We start from the raw sequence: 10,972 nt of genomic DNA on the forward strand, positions 1-10,972 counted from the left end.
ATAATTCTTTGTATTTCTGTGGGGTCCGTCGTGATTTTTCCTTTCTTGTTTCTGATACTGTTGATTTGTGTTGACTCTCTTTTCTTCTTAATAATTCTGGCTAGAGACTTATCTATTTGTTTATTTTCTCGAAGAACCTGCACTTGGTTTCATTGATTTTTGCTATTGTTTTATTCTTCTCAATTTCATTTATTTCTTCTCTGATCTTTATTATGTCCCTCCTTCTGTTGACCTTAGGCCTCATTTGTTCTTCTTTTTCCAATTTCGATAATTGTGATATTAGACCATTCATTTGGGATTGCTCTTCCTTTTTTAAATATGCTTGGATTGCTATATACTTTCCTCTTAAGACTGCTTTTGCTGTGTCCCACAGAAGTTGGGGCTTAGTGCTATTGTTGTCATTTGTTTCCATATGTTGCTGGATCTCCATTTTGATTTGGTCATTGATCCATTGATTATTTAGGAGCATGTTGTTAAGCCTCCATGTGTTTGTGAGCCTCTTTGCTTTCTTTGTACAGTTCATTTCTAGTTTTATGCCTTTGTGGTCTGAAAAGTTTGTTGGTAGGATTTCAATCTTTTAGAATTTTCTGAGGCTCTTTTTGTGTCCTAGTATGTGGTCTATTCTGGAGAATGTTCCATGTGCACTTGAGATGAATGTGTATCCTGTTGCTTTTGGATGTAGAGTTCTGTAGATGTCTATTAGGTCCATCTGTTCTAGTGTGTTGTACAGTGCCTCTGTGTCCTTACATATTTTCTGTCTGGTGGATCTGTCCTTTGGAGTGGGTGGTGTGTTGAAGTCTCCCAAAATGAATGCATTGCATTCTATTTCCTCCTTTAATTCTGTTAGTATTTGTTTCACATATGTTGGTGCTCCTGTATTGGGAGCATATGAATTTATAATGGTTATTTCCTCTTGTTAGACTGAGCCCTTTATCATTATGTAGTGTCCTTCTTTATCTCTTGTTACTTTCTTTGTTTTGAAGTCTATTTTGTCTGATATTAGTACTGCAACCCCTGCTTTCTTCTCGCTGTTGTTTGCTTGAAATATGTTTTTCCATCCCTTGACTTTTAGTCTGTACATGTCTTTGGGTTTGAGGTGAGTTTCTTGTAAGCAGCATATAGATGGGTCTTGCTTTTTTATCCATTCTATTACTCTGTGTCTTTTGACTGGTACATTCAGCGCATTAACATTTAGGGTGACTATTGAAAGATATGTACGTATTGCCATTGCAGGCTTTAAATTCGTGGTTACCAAAGGTTCAAGGTTAGCCTCTTTAGTATCTTACTGCCTAACTTAGCTCGCTTATTGAGCTGTTATATACACTGTCTGGAGATTCTTTTCTTCTCTCCCTTCTTATTCCTCCTCCTTGATTCTTCATATGTTGGGTGTTTTGTTCTGTGCTCTTCCTAGGAGTTCTCCCATCTACAGCAGTACCTGTAAGATGTTCTGTAGAGGTGGTTTGTGGGAAGCAAATTTCCTCAGCTTTTGTTTGTCTGGTAATTGTTTAATCCCACTGTCATATTTGAATGATAGTCTTGCTGGATACAGTATCCTTGGTTCAAGGCCCTTCTGTTTCATTGTATTAAATATATCATGCCATTCTCTTCTGGCCTGTAGGGTTTCTGTTGAGAAGTCTGATGTTAGCCTGATGGGTTTTCCTTTATAGGTGACCTTTTTCTCTCTAGCTGCCTTTAAAACTCTTTCCTTGTCCTTGATCTTTGCCATTTTAATTATTATGTTTCTTGGTGTTGTCCTCCTTGGATCCTTTCTGTTGGGGGTTCTGTGTATTTCTGTGGTCTGTTCGATTACTTCCTCCCCCAGTGTGGGGAAGTTTTCAGCAATTATTTCTTCTTAGATACTTTCCATCTCTTTTCCTCTCTCTTCTTCTTCTGGAACCCCTATAAATGGATATTGTTCCTTTTGGATTGGTCACACAGTTCTCTTAATATTGTTTCATTCCTGGAGATCCTTTTATCTCTCTCTCTGTCAGCTTGTATGCATTCCTGTTCTCTGGTTTCAGTTCCATCAATGGTCTCTTGCATCCTATCCATTCTGCTTATAAACTCTTCCAGAGTTTGTTTCATTTTTGCAATCTCCTATCTGGCATCTGTGATCTCCCTCCAGACTTCATCCCATTTCTCTTGCGTATTTCTCTGCATCTCTGTCAGCATGTTTATGATTCTTCTTTTGAATTCTTTGTCAGGAAGACTGGTTAGGTCTGTCTCCTTCTCTGGTGTTGTCTCTGTGATCTTTGTCTGCCTGTAACTTTGCCTTTTCATGGTGATAGGAATAGTTTTCAGAGCTGGGACGAGTGACAGCTGGAAGATCTTCCCTTCTTGTTGGTTTGTGGCCCTCCTCTCCTGGGAGAACAGCGACCTCTAGTGGCTTGTGCTGGGCAGCTGCTCGCAGACAGGGTTTCTGCTTCCTGCCCGGCTGAAGTTTATCTCCACTGTTGCTGTGGGCGTGGCCTGGCTTGGGCAGCTGTTCCAAAGTGGTGGAGTCACGTTGGAGGGGGAGCGGCTAGGAGGCTATTTATCTCCGTAAGGGGCCTCCCTGCTCCCTGCAGCCCAGGGTTAAGGTGCCCAGAGTTCCCCAGATTCCCTACCTCTGGATTAAGTGTCCCTCCCTGCCCCTTTAAGACTTCCAAAAAGCACTCGCCAAAACAAAACAACGACCACAAAAAAAAAAAAAAATTTTTTTGAATTAAAAAAAAAAAAAAGGTGGCTGCTCGTTTTTCTTTATTCTCTGGCGCCAGCCTCAGGCATCTGCTCACCGGTCTTGCTGCCCTGTTTCCCTAGTATTGGGGTCCCTATCCCTTTAAGACTTCCAAAAAGCGCTCGCCAAAACAAAACAGAAAAAAAAAAAAAAAAATTGGTCGCTCGCTTTTCTTATGTCCTCCAGCGCCCGGCCTCCAGTGCCCGCTCACTGTTCTTGCTGCCCTGTTTTCCTAGTATCCACGGCCCCCTGTGCACGCACTGTCTGCACTCTGGCCTGGATGGCGGGGGCTGGGTATTCGGCAGTCCTGGGCTCCGTCTCCCTCCCGCTCTGCCTATTCTTCTCCTGCAGGGAGTTTGGGGGATGGGCACTCGGCTCCCACTGGGCCGGGGCTTGTATCTTACCCCCTACGCGTGGCACTGGGTTCTCTCAGGTGCAGATGTGGTCTGGATATTGTCCTGTGTCCTCTGGTCTTTATTCTAGGAAGGGTTGTCTTTGTTATATTTTCATAGATATATGTGGTTTTGGGAGGAGATTTCCGCTGCTCTACTCACGCCGCCATCTTCTGCCCATCTCTTAGATTTCATTTTTAAATCAGAATCTTCACCAGTTCAGAAGGGTACACAGTCCTCATTCAATCTGAGTTTCTACTCATCAATGTTTTCAAAAATATAAACACATTTCTTCATACTGATGCACTCTACTTTGAATTTAAAAGCAACAATTGCACTGAGATTCCATTAACCAAATGAAACGTATTGCTGATAAAGAAAAAAATACATATGCACAGTTTTAAATCACAAACTGTCTCTGATTTATTTTTCTCACAGAAAACTAGCTTCATTTTATTACAAACAGAAAGTCACTATAACCATGACTCAGCAATTATTTAAATCAGTAACTGTGGTACAGAAATTCAAATTTAGAAAAAGTATGATAATAGAGTTTTATTGAATTTTTATTGAAAGCAGGAAAATTGGTCCCTACAAATGATCTATTCAGCATAATGGTAAGAATGAGCCATTACTGCCATAAAATGGGTTTGTCTTGGTTTGGTGACTAGGCAAGACTTAGAAAATCTTCAGGACTTCAGCAGTTAAACCCATTTATTTCTCATTTACAGGAATTTGCACTGCAGGTTTCACATGACCATTAAAACACACTATAGACACTTTCAGCCCAACATTATCAAGCTTTCATCAAACTGAAGGTCTACACTCAAAGAGCAGCTTTTCAGCTGCTCGTGCACAGCATGAATTCATACTCTTCTCCAAAACCAAAATGGCCCTGGAAGGAGTTAGAAAAGTAAATGTCAAAGGTCCTTGAAATCCTACCAAGGCTGGTTTCCCAACTTGAGCTTTGAAGATTGGAACCAGTTTTATTTCCAAGGGGAAAGCATCCTTTACAAGATTATCCTTTTCAATTTGACCTAGGCTAAGGAAAAGGATTATTACTTCCATGGAGACAAAGACTTTTGCATCTGCCAATACTGGCTTGTTACAGCCTTTGAAGAGCAAGGCACAAAAAGCTACTGTCTAATTCTGGAGAAGAGATACTACTTCCTGCTTAGCTTCCAAGGACAGAAGGGTCCAGCTACACAGGGTAACAACTGGCTTTATAAGAGAGGATGATTGCTTTTCATATATTTACAAAGATAATTTAAAATGTTTTAGAAAAGGGAAGAGTAGGCAATTCTGTTCCTATTTTTGACCCCGAAATTGTTCAATTAGAAAATCCCTTTCAAAGAACCCAAGGCATTACGGGGTGAGTGTGCATGTCCCAAGAATTTTTATATACACATATAATTTAAATGTTGCAATAGCCATTAAAAATAGATTTTTTATTATGCTTATTTTGGAGATATGGAAACTAAGGCATAAGGGGTGGGGTGGGGTAGAACGGACATTTACTTCTATATCATGAATCAGCATTGGAATCCAGCTCTATACAGTGCTAAAAATAGGCTCTTTTGACTCTATCAAAGGTCATAATTTGACAGCCTGACATCCACTGACTATTTTCTTTGGCCTGAATAATGATTTGGAACTATTTAGAATCCTGTGCCAAACAACCTGAAGTCCACAAACTATTGTGTTTGGCCTGAAAATAATTTGGAACAATTGAGAATCATGCCAAACTTTAGTAAAGCAGGAGATTTTCTATAGAAATCAAAAGAGCTGGTATTTCTCCTTGTCAACAACCTATTGGATCTCGAAAGTGTCTATGCTTTTTTAGGTGGGGCATGGCTTTACCGATGAATCCCCAGTTCCCTTTACATTCCTTTCAATGATGTTAAGAGATATATGTCTGCAGTGCTTTTTTACTTATTGTTAGGGACTGAATTGTATCCCATCCCAAATTCATATGCTGAATCCCTGTTCTCCAATGTGACTATATTTGGAGACAGGGCCCTTAAGGATATAATTAAGATTAGTTGATGTCATAATGTAGGGTCTTCATCTGATAGGAACTAGTGTCCTTATCAGAAGAGGAGGAGACAACAAATCTCTCTCTGTACCTCGTGAAACCAGGTAAGGCCCAGCAAGAAGAGGGCCACCTGCAAGCCAGAAAGAGAAGCTTCACCAGAAACCAGCTCTGCTGGCATCCTCATCTTGAAATTCTAGCCTCCACAACTGGAAGAAAAGAAATATTTATCCCTTAAGTCACTAACTCTATGTTATGCTGTTGTGGCATCCTGAACAAACTAATACACTTGTTTTCAGCTCTCTGCATTCATTCCATTGCTGTTAAGTGCGTGGTCCCTTTACCTGAGTTTGTTATATGCAGTTTTTCCCCTTGCCATAGAGAAGATATCCTGAGTTATACTAATTTTAATGTCATGAAATTTTGAATGGTCCAGATATAGATTTATTAGAAAATGATGGTATATAAGACTTTGATGTGAAATATCCAGAGTAAACATACATCTTAATCAATATATTCAAATAGTGATTTGAAAATTTATTCCCTGAGGAGAAATATGTTGACAAAATGGTATGATTTTATTTCTGAAACAGTGTGCCCACAGACACGTGAGATATCTGGAAGGATGTTCATCATAATAATTAAGCCACAGATAGTGGCTTAAAACTTTTCTCTAATGTTTGAATTACTTACAAATGGCATACACCATTTTATCATAATCAATATGTTATAAAATGAATATGTAACATATAAAGAATGAAAAAATGAAAAATAGATCAAATATCATATGTCCAACTAAAATTTAATACTCATGATGATACAAACTATTTTTTACTTATTTACCTCTGTATTCCCGGGGCCTTCACACTGTAGATACTCGACTTGTGAAGAGAATGAATTCCAAACCCAGCATAGCACAAAGGAAGTAAAATCAACTAAATCCAACTGGGTTCCGTTCCTGACTTTTTCAATAACTGCAGTGTTATTACCTCCCTAAACTTAGCACAGACTTACTTTAATTTTAAAAGTCAAATAAAAGGATTAAATTCATATTTTGCCTATGGACATGAACACTCCTAAGACCCTAGGACAGAAACTGATTTTAAAATTTGTACATGGAATTGTTCTAATACATAGTATGCTTGTTCTTCAGCTGATGGGAAAAGAGTCCTCTGAGCTAGGGCACTGAGGTGTTCTATCACCAATCCTTTAATGAAAAAAGGATGTAAAAGAATTGATACAATATGGGTTTGTACATTGGAAGCAATTTGTCCAGATAAATCAGTAAAAAACAATAATTGTTTTGGTATGCTATCATTTTAAAACTCCTTCAGAAGTTTGATCCATTACTAAATGTCTAAAGAAAACTTAGATATAAGTGAATGTGTTGTTACTGGCCCTGATTTTGAAACACATTTTGAGGAAATGATTAAAAGTTATTTTTAAATATTATACAAACACTGACGAATAACTGCTCCAATGCATTCTAGGTAATCTTAAAAAGTTAGCATAGTTCTAGAAGCATCTGATTTACTCTCTGGAGTAGTTTATATACTAGAGTAATTAAACTTGTATAAATAATTTCCCAAAATATTTTTGATAGTATTATACCAAATTAATCATAGTGATGTCTTTTTACATAATAAGTTCATGTATTTGTCATGATTTGAAATACTGAAACTGCATAAAATCACCCACTTTCCTATCCATACCCAATCCTAACTTTCTTTCATATGCTCCCCTTTGACAAAAGTACTTTTTTTAAACAACAAATAATCATATTGAATAATTAATGAAGATAGTAACCATATTTAAGAAGTGGGGGAAAAAAATGAAAGGCCATTCATTTCATTAACCTCTCAGATATTGAAAAATTCTGTAAAGTCTAAAAGAAAAGTTTGATAAGAAATGGGACCTTCAAAATTTAGAAGTAATTAGAAATTTCTAGAAATATGTTTTAAGAATGCAAAACACAGGCATCTCCAAACATGCGAATCCACACAAAGCATTCAAATTACATTTCATATTAAGATGGCTTGAATTTAAACTACATCTGACAGATGGGTTCTACTGTATCTGGTTATAACTTACACCTTATGTTTTAATCTTAGTTGTATGAAAGTAGATTATTTTTAGCATCCTCCCTACCAATGAACACCACTCATTTAGCCCACTTGCATATTTTACTGGTTAGCGAGAATAGTGATGAAATGAAACTCAGAGCTGGACATTGAAAGAATATGTGGACATGGGAGTCCATTTCTTTATACGTGTATATCTACTAATTAGTGTGTACATACTTGTATTACTTCAAAACTACAAATGTGGGAATTTTTTCTCATTGTTTGGAATTTCCATCAGTGGTCTTCTAGGATGAAACTCCTATTGTCAGTCAAAGTCATACAATAAATATTCAAAGAATTTTTATTCAACACCTATAATACACCACAGAATTTTTGCTAAACACTCAAGATTCATTAGTAAATAGGACATGATTCCTGCCCTGTGAAACCATCTAGTGGAGAAAGACAAACAACAAATAAGGTATTGCTAGTATGATGAGTATTAAAAGCAAACAGGCAAAGGAGAGTGTGGGATGCCACAGGAGTATATAGCAAATCAATTTGACTTAGTTTAGCGTGTCAGGGAGGACCTCAAGGAAGAAGATGTTTAAATTGAGACTTATAGAATTAGTAACATTTAACCAGACAATGATGGTGAAATTGAATTTTGGATACAGTGATAAGCCAATGGAAGAAGAAAGCTATGTATACTCAGGAGCTCTGTAAGAAGTCCTGGCAGTAGGATAGAGAAGGAAAGGAGGGGAGAGTCTGGAGTTGATGCTCAGACAAGAATGAGTAGGTCCTTGAGCAAATGGAGGCTCAGAAAAATGAAGGAAAAGATAAGAGCTACTTTGCAAAATGTACAAGATAAGAGAACTCCTTCCAAAAAGTAATTTATAGTCTGTTTATGAGAATATATCACACACAAAAAACAAACAAAAAAACTCCAATATATTTTTAGGTCACTATGATAAGAAGTAGAAGTAAAATTAATAAAATTGCACACTATCCTATGTATAGCCTGACAAATATTTTGTAGATCTTGGTAACATCTCCTGTTTCAAAACCTTTACAATAATGAAGTTGTCTTTAATGGCTAGACTCATCTCTCTAGAAATTGAAATCATATTAGGTAAAAGTCTTATAGAGAAAATACAAATGTGACAGAAAAATCACAATAAAAAAATACATTGTGAACAAGTGTAAGATAGAGGCTATCATCAAAAAGAAAAGATGGAAGAATTATGTGAGATCTCAATTTCTTAAATAAATTATTTTAAAAAAAGGATTCAGAGAATTGTTTATGCTCACTGAAGACAGTAGGGAAAACAGCTTGTTTAGATCATATTTAGTTTCCTGAGAATGGATGCTACATTTGTCTACAAATTTTTCCTTCTTAATGACCAGAAATCAAATTAATAAAATACATTATTAATGCAACTGTTTTAGTGTAGAGCATAATGTATGTTCTTGTTTTCCTGTCTGAGATACTCAACTCTAAGGTAACTATATGCCATAAACAAAGCAAAACATCATAGCTGTGTCACATTCCATTGTATTAAGCATCTGTGAGTTTACAGGCACTGTGATTTTTGGAGGAGGAGCACTTGGTTATTCTAAAATGGTTGGACAATTCAGGCTTCTTTTCCATTAGAAATAAAACAAATAAGCCAGAATTTGAATCTCTGGTGGAGAGCTCACTGAAGCTCATTTAATAATCAGACCCTTTTCTTTTACATATTGCTAAGGAACCACAGATGGTAGAGGTTTGGAATTTTTCCCAGAAATGACTCTGAAAGCAAAGGCAGAAAAGCAACTGTGGTTTTGTACTAGTTAAGCATGACCCCATCTCGATTTTCATAAATACTAAAGTGATGAGCCAAATCAGAATACCCTGCGCTATTTAAAGTTTGACCAATGACTCACAAATGCCTAATAAGGGATTTTTCTTACCGAACCTGGCTACTATCCATAACCCAGAGGAAATTGTTGGAGAGGCTGTGCTTCCTTTCTGGGCCTAACAAAAGAAGTTGAAAAGGTAAGGAGAGTTTCGAAAATGTTTTGATGTGGCAAGAATCAAGCAACCTAACAGGTGTTCTGCATCTACAAAGCTGATTCTTCCCTAGTTAGGTACAAATGGTCCCTCCTTTTGGCTGTAGCAATAGAGCTATAACAAATTTGGAAAAATAAAATGTCAGTTTGTATACAAGTACTCCCAAATACTATATGAACACTGATGCTAGTATTAGAAATAGTACCGGTGGACTGTTTAGACCCATTTTTCTTGATAATATTGCAATAAAGCCTTTTATGTCTCAGTGCTGATCATTGCCTGCACATTGTGAGAGGGACACCTGAAAGCATTTCTGTAGTGGGCACCACATTAAAAGAGCAACCATTCTAGTGCATACTCTCCTGGAAAAGATACTGGGACATAGGTGCGCCATGCAATAATATTATAGACAGAAAGCACCTTGATAAGCCATCAAGATGGATTTTAGCATGGAAATTTATTGGAAAAAACTGGTTTAATTTTGCTTACTTATTTTAAAGAATTTCAAGCTTTTTGTTTTCTATGGCAGAGGACTTAGATGCATAATGATTTTTTGTTTGCTTATATCCTGTGAAATAAATGCTATTGGTACCCTGCTAATATCTCCTCATCTATCCATCAATGTCACATAGAGACAACCTCTTATTCTCTGGATTCAGTAGCATTCTTGCTTATGAAACAGGACAAATATGGAAAAAACTTATGCTCCAAAACAGCCCTCACACAGTGAGGGAGGTAAATCTTGAATGTAAGTTAATCATTCCTTATTGTGACAATTTTGAGATATGTTCCACACATTTGTCAGAGTCTTCAGAGAAGACTGACAATCATCAGCTGTCCATTCAGTAACATACTCTTCATTAGCTTTGCTCTCACTGTCAGTGCTTCCTGACAGCTCCTCCCAATAAGACTTATTTTCAAATTGTTGTATTGAGGTCTTTGGGGGAACCCAAGGCAATACATCACCCAGACTGTTAAGCATACTCAATAATAACTTGGTATTTCTGAGGTAATATTCTGGAGCAGTATTACTAACATTAAGAACTCTGTGGAATGCAGGATTCTAGGAAGAGGGTAGGGCAGGAGGTCACGGTGATAACCTCCCATGTACACACCTAGGGAAAAACTACAGCTTAACACAACTAACTCTGAGAATGACCTGAAGGGCAGTGGAACAGACCTTCTACACATAAGGAAAAGAAGAGAGCACATTGAGAAGGGTAAAGTGTCAGTGCCACAATCAGCTGAATACAAGCCTTTTCCCCATCCCAACCCACAAGAAGGAGGGAGTGAGGGACAGAGAGAGAGAAGAAATACTTGTGCAGGAGTCCAGTACACACAGCCCTGGGGATCTACTACAGAAAGATGAGTCCCTATAACATTGGCTTTGAAAATCAATAGGACTAGACACAGGGAGAGCTGGAGGGCTCTGTGAAGCTAAGTCCATACTCATGGAGGATCAGTGAGCCTTGTCAATCACTCAGAGACCCAACACAGAAGCAGCAGTTTGAAAGGAGATGTATTATCTTTGGGAAGTGTTCTGGAGGGGTAGGGTCTGAAGGAGCTCTCTCCAGGGAAGAAAGGGCTGGTGAACACCACATTTCCAGCTCTTCCTCAGCCTAGATGGTCATCAAAAAGTATTGAATATCTAGGAATAAATTTAACCAAGGGGGTGAAAAAAACCTGTACTCTGAAATCTATGAAACATCAATGAAA

This window comes from Manis pentadactyla, chromosome 2, assembly GCF_030020395.1.
Source record: "Manis pentadactyla isolate mManPen7 chromosome 2, mManPen7.hap1, whole genome shotgun sequence".
Lineage (NCBI taxonomy): Eukaryota > Metazoa > Chordata > Mammalia > Pholidota > Manidae > Manis > Manis pentadactyla.